Source organism: Hirundo rustica, chromosome 8 (assembly GCF_015227805.2).
Source record: "Hirundo rustica isolate bHirRus1 chromosome 8, bHirRus1.pri.v3, whole genome shotgun sequence".
Lineage (NCBI taxonomy): Eukaryota > Metazoa > Chordata > Aves > Passeriformes > Hirundinidae > Hirundo > Hirundo rustica.
This window is the reverse complement of record NC_053457.1, coordinates 2,544,966-2,555,632: the sequence shown is the minus strand read 5'-3', so window position 1 is coordinate 2,555,632 and position 10,667 is coordinate 2,544,966. Positions and strand designations below refer to the sequence as shown.

Sequence of the window (10,667 nt, the reverse complement as noted above, 5' to 3'; positions counted from 1 at the left end):
TGCTGCTGCTCCAGGCTTCTAGCAAAAAGCTCTCCAGAGGTGGGGAATATGTATTAAAGGGTGAGAGGGAAAACAGGAAAAGTGGGAAGTGTGGTGCTGGGAAACTGAGCCTGGATCAGCAGGAGCTGCACCTTTGACTCAGCCACTTTTCTGTGACTGGGGCAGTGCAAGTGGGTTTATGGTCCTCGCTGCCCGTCTGTCTCTGCGGGTCTGTGGAATCAAGTGCGGGACGTAACCCTGCCTGGCCAGGAGGCTTTGGGATTGCTGCAAGGAACAGTCCTCCAGGGATCCTGTCTGCCCTGAATCCTGTGCCACGGCCCCAGTGACAGCTCAGGGGTGCAGAGCAGAGCCCTGTGGCAGGAGGGCTTAGGGCAATTTGCTCCCTCCATGAAGCTAATCCCTAAAGATGGTAACTGGCTTAAGACCTGAAAATAGGATCTTTTTATGCCTTCCAAGCCATTTCTTTTTCTCCTTCTCCTTGTAACAGAGCAATCCATGGGCTCTTCATAGCTCTTGCCACAGACCAGCTTTCCCCACTCCCCAAGTGCAATATTTAACACAGCAGGTTTTATCAATGTGACTCCCGGGGCCATAACTTGAAAATAATAGCTGAGACCCGTAATTCAGGCTGTTAAAATGTGGGAATAAAATCTGCAGTACAAAAAAAAAAAAAAAAAAAAAAAAAAAAAAAAAAAAAAATCTCAGCCTGAAAATGGGTTGACACGGGGGAAAAAGAGAAGTCCATTGTGAATATCCCTTAGGGCAGGGCTGTCCCCTCACCCTGCTCTGGTGAAGTCCCATCTCACCTTCAGGATGGGTGAGTGTAAGACACCACCACAAAGGCTCAGAGCAGCTTCTGATGGTCTACAATAATAAACTGGGGAGCAGGAGGCAGGTGGAGGAGACTAGAGATGATGCCTGGAAAGCACATCACTTATTCCCTTCCTCAGACAGCTCAGGTCCTGGAAGGCTCTTCTCCAGTGCTGCTGTGGAATTCCCATGGCCTGCTCCTGCTCTCAAGCCAGTCTTCCCTCAGAGCTCCTGAGTGCTCAACGCTCAGCATGACCAGTCAAACCATGAAACCATCTTTCCGGGCTGCTGCTGCTTTTTCTGAGCAGAAGGCATTTGCCACGTCACCCACTTTATCCCTTCCTGGATGCTTCCGAGGGCAAGGTCCCACTGCAGTAGGACAGCAGCACATGGACTTCACCTGCTCAGAGGGAGCAGCCCACGCCGCTGATTATCCTTAATAAAATGAGAATCCATTCAGTGGAACTGAAGCACAGTGGGCGGCTCAGCACCAAATAAATGAGGGGTTGGTATGGCAGCTGCCAAGAGCATCAGCCTGATTTGCAGGCTCACAGGTCTGTGAGTGCAACTCATCCTCCTGGGAGGGCAGAGGATGGCTGAAAGAGGGAGAAACCTGGGAGATGGTTCAGTGGGAAGCCAGCCCCTTGGAGTGACAGTGATTAATGGTGCACACTTTGCCACTAAGCAGGCTGAACATGTGGTAGGTGTCTACCAACGCTTCCTCTGAAGGCACTTATCTCATAAAAATGAATTCTCCCATGTATTTGACAAATCTTGATTGATTTTCACTCCTGCCTGCCTTTCTGGTCCCTGCCTCTCACAAAAATCACCGTGTACGTGAGAGTTTCCTCCAAGACAAAACCGACTCTGGAGCAGCGAGAGGAAGGGCTTGGGACAGCTCCTTTTGACATGGAGTTTTATTCCTGGCATCCATCCTGCTCTACCTCCAAAGCTAAAGTCCTCCCCATGTCTTTAGTGCTCTCCAGCTCTACCTGGCAGCCAATTAAGTTACATCCTGGCAAAAGTTTTAGCACAAACTCACTGCAGTGCAGCTCTTCTCATCCCCAGCACAGTGGAGACGAGACTTGCAGAGGAATGGAATTACAGAGGGACACAGCTGAACCTGCAGGAACACCAATAAATGTCTATGAATGATGAAAAAACCTTTTCATTAAGCAAAAGTAGTCTGAAGTTCAGAGGCTGAGCCAGTGAGGCTGGGAAGGGAGAAGTCAGAGAGATGGGATCACCTTCCACAGACGAGGTGTGAATGTGCATCCAGAGAGACATTCCCATCTGAGATCAGAGCATTCATGAGCAGCCTATATCCAGGAATAAAAAAAATCATAGGATTCCAAAACAGACTGGGTTGGAAGGGCCCTTAAAAGGTCATCTTGTTCCAACCCTCTGCCATGGGCAGGGACACCTTCCTCTAGGTTGCTCCCAGCCCCGTCCAGCCTGGCCTTGGATGCTTCCAGGGACAGGGCAGCCACAACTTCTCGGGGCAAGATAGGCCAGGGCCTCACCACTTTCGCAGGAAGAATTTTTCTTAATATTTACCCTAAATCCTATCCCTCCATGCTCTTGTGAAAAGCCCTCCTGAGGCAACACTTACACTGATGGCAGGTGCTATATTTTTATATATCAACCACCTCACAATTTATCTCAGAGAAGATCCCTACGACACAGTAACAACCCAGATTATCAACATGCAGAGATAGCAGGAGGAAACCTCTGTGCCTTGTCTGTCTCCTTTCACCTCACCCAAAGCTCACCTACCTCTGTCTGATTGCGTCACCCCTGCAAACAGAGAGCTTCCTTTCAAATCCTGGCACTTTCAAATGAGTCACAGACCCTCCAAGTTTTGAGATAGGGTCAGGAAAATACAGCACTTGCAAAGCATTCTTGAAGTGATAAGCAATTTAGAGGTGGAGCACCCTCTCTGGGAAGATGCAGCGAGGGAAGCACCTTCAGCAATGGGAAGGGACACCTGGATCCACTCAAAGGAAAGGCTCTTGTTAGGGACGCCTAATTGGGCTGCCTTACTTAGCCCACCTGTGAACAGCTTCGTGGCTGCAAGAGCTTATAAAAGCAGGAGCTAGGCACTCCTGGAAGTTTTCTGCTTTATTCTGGGAGCTGAAGTTGGAAGAAACTTGAAAACTTGGGATGGCAGGTAGGCAATATTTGGAGTCTGTGGATGTGGGAGCAGATTGGAGGCAATTGGTTTCTCAGAGGAGCTGCTGCTCTTAAGGAATTCTTCTGTTTTGAGTCGAGACACACAAGCAAGTGAAGAGGCTGAGCCAGATGAGCTGTTTTTGGAGTTCTCTAGGGCTAGGAGCTGGCAGTCTTTTCTCTCACAAACAAATATTTTTGGGAATGAGCTTGGGTCTGGGGTGCTCTGTTGCAGGATGCGGATGAAATGGTGCTTACTGCTGTATTTCTAGAAGGGATTAAATGAAACATGGAGTAAGAGATGCTTATCTGAAGAGATAAGGCTCCAAAGTAACACAAGTCTTGTAAAACTTCTTCAAAGAGAGCACTTTGTGGTGTGATCAGGGCCTTTTCTGGGCTGTGGGGGTGACTTTGGGGAAAACTCCACAGACAGAGGCTGGAATGAGAACAGGTTACTGTCTTAGGGACCCTGGTGTTTGGAGATCCTGTGAATCGTGAAAAAAGCTTGAAATGCCAGTGTTTGGAGCAGCCGGGTCTAGTGGAAGGTGTCCCTGCCCATGGCAGGGGATGAATGAGATTCACCTCACAACCCAAACCCTTCTGTGTTTCTGTGATTAATTTTTAACTGCTGGAAAGTACTCGGGCTGGATCCTGAGTCTGGAGTATCCAGAAACGTCTATTTTGGTGCTAGGAGCTGCCTCCTTGGGGAGCAGAGTGTGGAGAGCTGCCTCAGGCGCTTCTGTGCTCTCCTAAATCAGGCGATGGCTCTGGTTCAGTTTCAGCTCCAAGTGCGAGGTTAGACCCAGGCTTTGACTGTCGCTACTTTCCTTGGGTTTGTTAATGTGCTGCTGATGCTGGCTCAGGTTCCTTTCCCCCTATACCTTCCTCCAGAACTGCAGTAAAAATACTACATATGCTGTAGAAAGGCTGCTGGGGTGTTTTCTGTGCAAATGGCTGCAAGGAAGAGCAGCTCTCTCTTTCCTTTTGGTTTTAACTCTGCTTCTCCTGAATCATGTCACAAAATGCGTTAGTTTAGCTAAATTTCTTCATGCTGCGGATCGTGGTATTCTGCTTTCCTATGGAATTGTGGGTCTGATAAATGAATGGTAACTTCTGCCAACCCCCTGCACGGTGACCAGCAAATCATGACTCTGGAGGAGGGCTTTGGGAGACATGAATGTGGACGCTGCTGAATTTTACTTGTTCAGTTGTGGGAGCTATGACAATGCTGGCCAAAGCTGGGTGTTTTCACCTGCCTGGAATTCAGGGCAGAGTCTCGTATCTCTCCATTGCTGGTTTCTTGGCTGCTTGTCACACGACTCATTTTGTGGAAACTCCCGCCCCTGCTCCAGACTCCACTGCGGATAATGGGGTTGTCTGTGTTTTTTGAGGTTATCACAGCCCCGCAGTGACCAGGCCAGACTGTTTGCAGCTGCATGTTGCTTTTTTCATAAAAAAGGACTCCTCTTGTGCAGCATTAAAGTACCAATGCAAAACCTGTCTCGCTGTCAGTGATAGACTAATAAATTGAGTTTTCTTACAGGAGCAGGGGTACCTTCTCAGCCATGAATATCCATGTGATCCCAGCCATGAAAAGCGGTGTTCAGAATCAAAGATGATGAAATCTTTTCATTAAAGCAAGAAATTTCCAATTGGGCTGACTGTTGCTATCTCTTCCCTGCTCCCCCCAGAGAGCTCTCTGTGAATTCCCCTCTGAGCAGATCTGTCAGTTTGCGGTACTTGGGGCAGCACTTGGGATAATTTATCCCCGGTTATTTTATTTCTGCTGGTTTCTGAGCTAATAATAAGTGATGAGGGCTCATCTCCTGCTCTGGGCACCTTCCCATTACTTAACTAACAATTAATAAGCCAGATAATGGAGTGTTTCTCCCACACAGGAATAAACACTGACTCTATTAAACTGCAGCAGCGCAGCATCTCCAATCTGTTCAGAAACGGCAGCCAGTGCGCAATCCAGTGCCCAGCTTAGAAGGAGCTATTTTTCCAGTCTGCAATATGAAAGCTAGGCTCAATTTATTGTTTTCCAGGCTGGATGGGGAAAAGTTCCACTCCCACTTGGACTAAGGGGCCCTGATCCAGCAGCATGGTCACACACAGCACTGCCCTGGGAAAGCTGGGGCTGTCCCATCTCTCAGGGATTCTCTCTCGGCCATAGGGAAAGGGACTGTGGGAGCCCATCCTTGGGAGTTGGTGGTTGTGTTTGTTTGCAATACACTTCTTTAATTGCTGGAGCATAGGAAGGGTGCTTGTTTATTACAGTGTCTGTGCGTCAAAGTAAATACATTAACTCCATATAAACATTTCCTCACTGAAAAGCCTCTAATTAAGAGTTCTCACCAGCAGGCAGCCAATTACTTATCTTGGCAGCTTCTTGTGTCCCCTCGGCTTCACCCACCTCCTGAATGTCAGGAGGGAGGGCTAGGACCTGCAGCGTGTTCCGGAGGAGGAGGACGGAGGTTTCTTTGTGCTGCTGGGATGACAAGGACAAGAGCAGTGTTCCTGTGACCAGTCCCATGTGCTTTCCCTAATCCTGTAAGCATGAGACACAGGATGCTGTGTGAGATGGGGAAAGTCCTTGGAGTGTGGATTCACCACACTGGAATGGCCGGCGTACCCGGGAACCTCTGAACCCCTGTGCCATCAACCCCGCACAAACCAGGCCACAAAGTCCCTCAGCCTGTGACTGTCCTTCAAAGTACCCATTTTCCCTCCCTTCTCCTCCTTCTGCCCCTGACTCTTTCAATTGTTTCACCTCAATCTGTCCTTTCAGAGACCAACCCCTGCAGAATACTGCTGCTGGCAGTGCAGACTTTTTTGACATCCAGGAGTGTGCCAGACCACTAGGCTGCCATTTGGAGAGATCAAACGATCCCCGTGGCGGGAGAATTATGACACTAGCCTTGAGGGCTGGAGGGAGTGGATAGTCACGAGCTGAAAGCTGCCCCTCTGAAGTCTGGGATTTCTGGAGATGTCATCTTCTATATATATCACCAGCCATGTTGCTTTTCGTTTTGTTGGAGTGTTTTTCTTGTCTTAGATTCTTAGAGAGCAAGACTTTACTTCAAGGCAGGAGGGGTGATGAGAAAGATAGATGCGCCCAGACGCTTATGCATTACATATCTCTTTGAAATGGAGTAGTTCCAATTTTTCAGAGCTAACAACGTGCTAACACCCCAGGCATTTGTACTTAGCACTTCTCTCCGGGCTGGGAAGAAATTGGGAGTTCCCTGATCCACAGGGGAAAATCTCTGCTGGGTCTGGTTTGAATTGTGCCAAAGCTGAGCCTGGCTTTAAGCCAGAGGTGTTTTCCCAAGGCTGAGGAGTGGATGGGCATCAAAACCCGTGCTCTTGGTTAAGGGACTGTTTTGCTGTCCCCATTTAGTGGGCACAATCCCTGGTGGCAGTGGTGGTGTGAGGGATGCTGCCTTTGAACAGGAAACCCCTCCGTGCCCTTTGTGGTGCACACCCAGCCCCTTGGAGCGTCACTTGTTCCCAGGATTGGTGGAAAAGCAATAAAATTACCCAAAGCAAAATCGCTGAAGCTGACTAAATGCCAGTGTTTTGAAGGACTGTGTGTTTTCCCAGGCGGGGACTGTCTCATCCCTTATACACCCGTTCTATTAAAATTTGTGGAACTGACTATGGGTGATATGCCCTCAGGTTGGACTATGACATGCCGGGTACTGGTTAGTCAGAAAGAGCCTTTCTCCTCCTTCGAAGTAAAGAAAAGTAAAATCTGCTCATCTCTTCTGTGTTTTAGTACTTTTGTTGAGAATTAAGCAATAAAAAATCTAGGCATAAAAATTGTCTGGCACATTTTGATTTTGGCCACGGTTCCAACATCCCTGTCTTGTTCTGGTGGCCAGCTATTGAGAGACCTGCTCTCACTTCACCTTTTATCCTGCTAGGGCACTTTTAAAAGAGTAATTATGCTCTCATCTGATCCAGGGAGAGAGGAGCTGCTCTGCATCCTGTGGCATCCGTCCTTGCCATCCGCTGGGTCATCAGCCTTGGGCTTGCAGGACACCACAGTGGGAATGGAGCCTCACGTCAGTCAATGCAAGTGGCTAAGAATCCTCACTTGGAGGTGGTATGGCTCCACCCGAGCCACCTCCTGCTCCTCAGAATCTTTGCCCAAGCAAGAAGTGCTGCTGCATGGACACTATGCAAAGCAATAGGCTCTGCCTGTGCAGACATAGGCTTAAAAATGTGCTCTCTCCAAAAAGGATGAGTTAAACGAAATCTTTCCTTGCTGGCTGTGACCTAGATACTCTGTCTGACAAGACCTCAGTGGCTGTGGTCCTTGCTAGTGGAGCAGCAGCTCTGGCAGGCGAGCAGGGAGAAAAAGCTGCGCTGAGACTCTCTCGTCAGCCTCCCACATACATCAATGTCTCGTGCCTGTGAGGAACCCTTGGTCAAAAAAAAAAAAAAAAAAAAAAAATTCCCCTTCCACACAGAGCAGTGACAGATCTGGATTGTCTGGAGAAGATGAAATAATTTATAAGCTTCGGTTTAATGTTCCTGTTTCCTCTTTTTTTTCCCCTACAGCTGCCACCTCCCCACCTTCTGTCACTGTCGTCTAAATGAATTTACAAGAAAAAGAAAATACTTCTAGTTAATGTTCTCACACAAACGAAACATTAGCCAGAGAGACAAAAAAGAAAATAATTGATTGTGAAAGCAAACCCCCTCTGAGACAGTCTGTGCATTATCAGGAGCAGCCCGGGAGAGGGACTGGGGGGAAAGGGACAGGGGAGGAGGAGAACAGAGCAGGCTGGAACAACAAATGTAGCGTTTATGGTAATTATCCACATTTTAATCCTCGTTTCCAACCAAGCATTCACTTCCTTTAATTAGTTCTCGATTAGAAGGAGATTATCTAATAAATTGTACAAATAAAGAGCAGGTTATCTTTGCAGTGTTCCTGCACACCAAGTTCTGAAAGGATGGGGACGCAGGGATGGGGCTTGAGAGGGACATGAGCATGGAAAACCTCGCTTTCCATTTTCCTCGTTTCCTTGGCTGCAAATATTGGCTGTTTCTGGCATTAGCAATGCAGCCGGTGAAGTAAATCCATAATTAAACTGAATTAGCATGTACTTGGAAGTTTTACATGCGCAGACACAAAGAAGGTTCCTGCTTGGAGCATTTCCACTATGATTTGCAGGGGAGGTGGAGGGGGCGGGGGGGGGGGGGGGAGCAAATAAAACCGTATAGTTTAGTTAAAAAGAACTTTTGCTGAAATCTGTTCTGAATTTTTGTGCAAAGAGAATTTAACGTGGGGGTTTCTGGGTGTCTGGTTGAACAGGCCCTCCTTAGTTTACCAGGAGATCTTTGCAAGTGGCATGCTAGAAGTCATCTCTCACTAGCCTCTGTGTGTGTGTGAGACCTCAGTGTGGCTGCACTGAGGTCTCTGGGTGATGCCTACAGGGAGTGGAAGCTGCAAGAGGCGGATGTTGGAAGGTAATCAGCATTTCTGCTCTTCGAAGGACAAGCTCCTCACTTTACACCTCACCCAAAAACTCAGGTTGTGGCAACAGTTTCATCTAGAGCCCCTTGTTAGCTCCTCTCCTCAGCTCTGGTAGTGAGTCAGCTGTGCTGTTTAGCTGGGTTCTCAGAGCTGGTGGGAGCTGCATTTCACTGGGATTTGTCTCGTGCGTGGCTTTTGTCGCCGGAGGTGTGTAGGCACGTGCTGGCTGCTCAGACTGGGTCGGGCCTAACGCCTGCTGCCATCCCTGTCTGGCTGCTCTGCGCTGCCTCCCAAAGCCTCTGCAGGACCTTTCTTTCCTGAGCTAGCAGGGAACTTCATTTTAACTCCTACAAAGCAGAGCCAGACTCTGAGCTCTTGCACTTCTTGGAAGATTTCCTTGGGCTTTACAGCATGGAGCCATGTTGAAGTATGAATCCCCCCGGGCTGCATCCACACAGGCCCAAGAGTGCCCAGAAATGTGAGGATTGAATTAGAGCCTTCAGAGAAACTAAGATACATAAATCCACACGGACGTGAGGTAGAAACGCAAGTTTAATTTTAAATAAATAAAGGATTTTTAAGTGCCTTAAACAAATAAGAGCCTGTGTTAATTAGTAAGAGAAGCCCTAATACCTAGTTTAAAATTCAAGTAACATTGCCTTTTGCTAAGTTAGTTAATTTCCTGCCATAACAAAAATAACATAGCCTTGCTAAGCGTTCCTAGATAGAACAGATAGAGCTATATACGTAGAATTTGTATAAGAAATTACGAATATTGTCGCACATCAATCTTAGCTTAGGATAGGTCCAACAAGGCAATACTGGACACATGTAGGTACCCGACTGGCCAAAAATAGAATAAAAATGCCCTACTTTGAGAATGCAGGGAGGGTCATGAAACATCACAGATGCCGCTGTTGTTGTTGCTTCTGCGACTGCTGCTGATGAGATGCTCACAGGACACAGTCTATGGGTCCTGTCACAGCTTCTGCTTAGAGACTTTATGTTAGAAGGCTCCCTGCGTGCTGCTGCAGACTCTAATAACTTTGCCTTCATGAGATTGATTTAATAATGCAATAAAGGACTATGTTTTTACAACTACCCTTCGCAATGGCCTTCAATGAAGACACCCCGAATATTTGAGAGAGCCAGAATTATGACTGGTGTCAGCCCTAGTGAGAAGCTGGAGTGCCTTGCTGCCCTTGCTGTTCAAGGCAGCTGGATGGCTTTGGAGGTGGAATGCAGCAGGTTTGCGACGCTGAGGCCCAGGGTGTGCATCGTTCCGTGGTCTGGCTCCACCCTTGCCAATGATTTTCTAGGCCGTGGTTGAGCAGTCAATACTTTCGTTGTCTGGTTTTAATCCAACTTGACAAGGGAGGAGAGATCTTGGAGATAACGAGTTTGTCCCAACCCAGAAGAATCAGCCTGTGGCACTTTCACTGTTTCACCTCTTGAGTGCAGACTGATGGTTGTGTGGAGCCCTCCAAAGTGGTGGTGTGGGGCTGGAGGAGTCTGACGGTGGTGTCAGAAGGAATGAGGGTGGGACTTGGCAGAGGCAGTAGTGAGAGGCTGGGAATTGCCTCCCTGGGTCTGTCAGGTTGTGTGCTTCAGTCAAGGACGTGTCCCGATTGCGTGTGTGCCCGAAGTGACCTCCCCATCGATCGAGACAGTCAATAGGCAGCTACTTAAGAGTAAAGTTCCGTTTTCTTTCCCTATTTCTAGTTCCTCTTCTTCTTCACTTTAATTATCTAAGATAGATAAGCAGCTGCGGGCCAGTTAGAAAACAATTACCCGCTGTAATCAATGCTGGTGTGGAAAAAGGGTGAGGATGAGCGTAAAAGCTCAAGAAATGCCTTAAAACACAGCACTGAGGTAACACTATCCATGACTCCATCCTTGAAAGCCCTTTGCCTAAACTTCCCCAAGGTAAGGAGCCAGAAATGTGAGGAGTTTCAGCCAGAAAAAAAAAAAGCCAAACTAAGTGAAAAAAGTATGGAAATGATTGGACCCTTCCAAAAGGGCAAATTCAGGATTTCAGGATAAGGATGGGGACAAGAGCTGTGTGATTTTTGAGCAGGGAGTCTGTTGTCCTGCGCTGCTTTCACCTGGGAGAAAACAATCCTGATTTTATACAGCTTGTAATGGGCTCTGCACTGGCTGTTAGCACTCACCAATGAGATCTGGTGGTTGTAACGGA

The 10,667-nt window shown here is 47.9% G+C and overlaps 1 long non-coding RNA gene across 1 annotated transcript; it reads right to left on the bottom strand.

Annotated features, from left to right (window-relative positions):
* Positions 1-711: 711 nt before the first annotated feature.
* On the bottom strand, positions 712-2,735 carry LOC120755976 (uncharacterized). The gene is made up of 3 exons (XR_005701966.2): positions 2,587-2,735; positions 2,058-2,129; positions 712-1,933 (listed from the first exon to the last, which is right to left on the bottom strand). It is a non-coding gene; the product is annotated as an uncharacterized LOC120755976 (long non-coding RNA).
* Between the last annotated feature and the right edge of the window lie 7,932 nt (positions 2,736-10,667).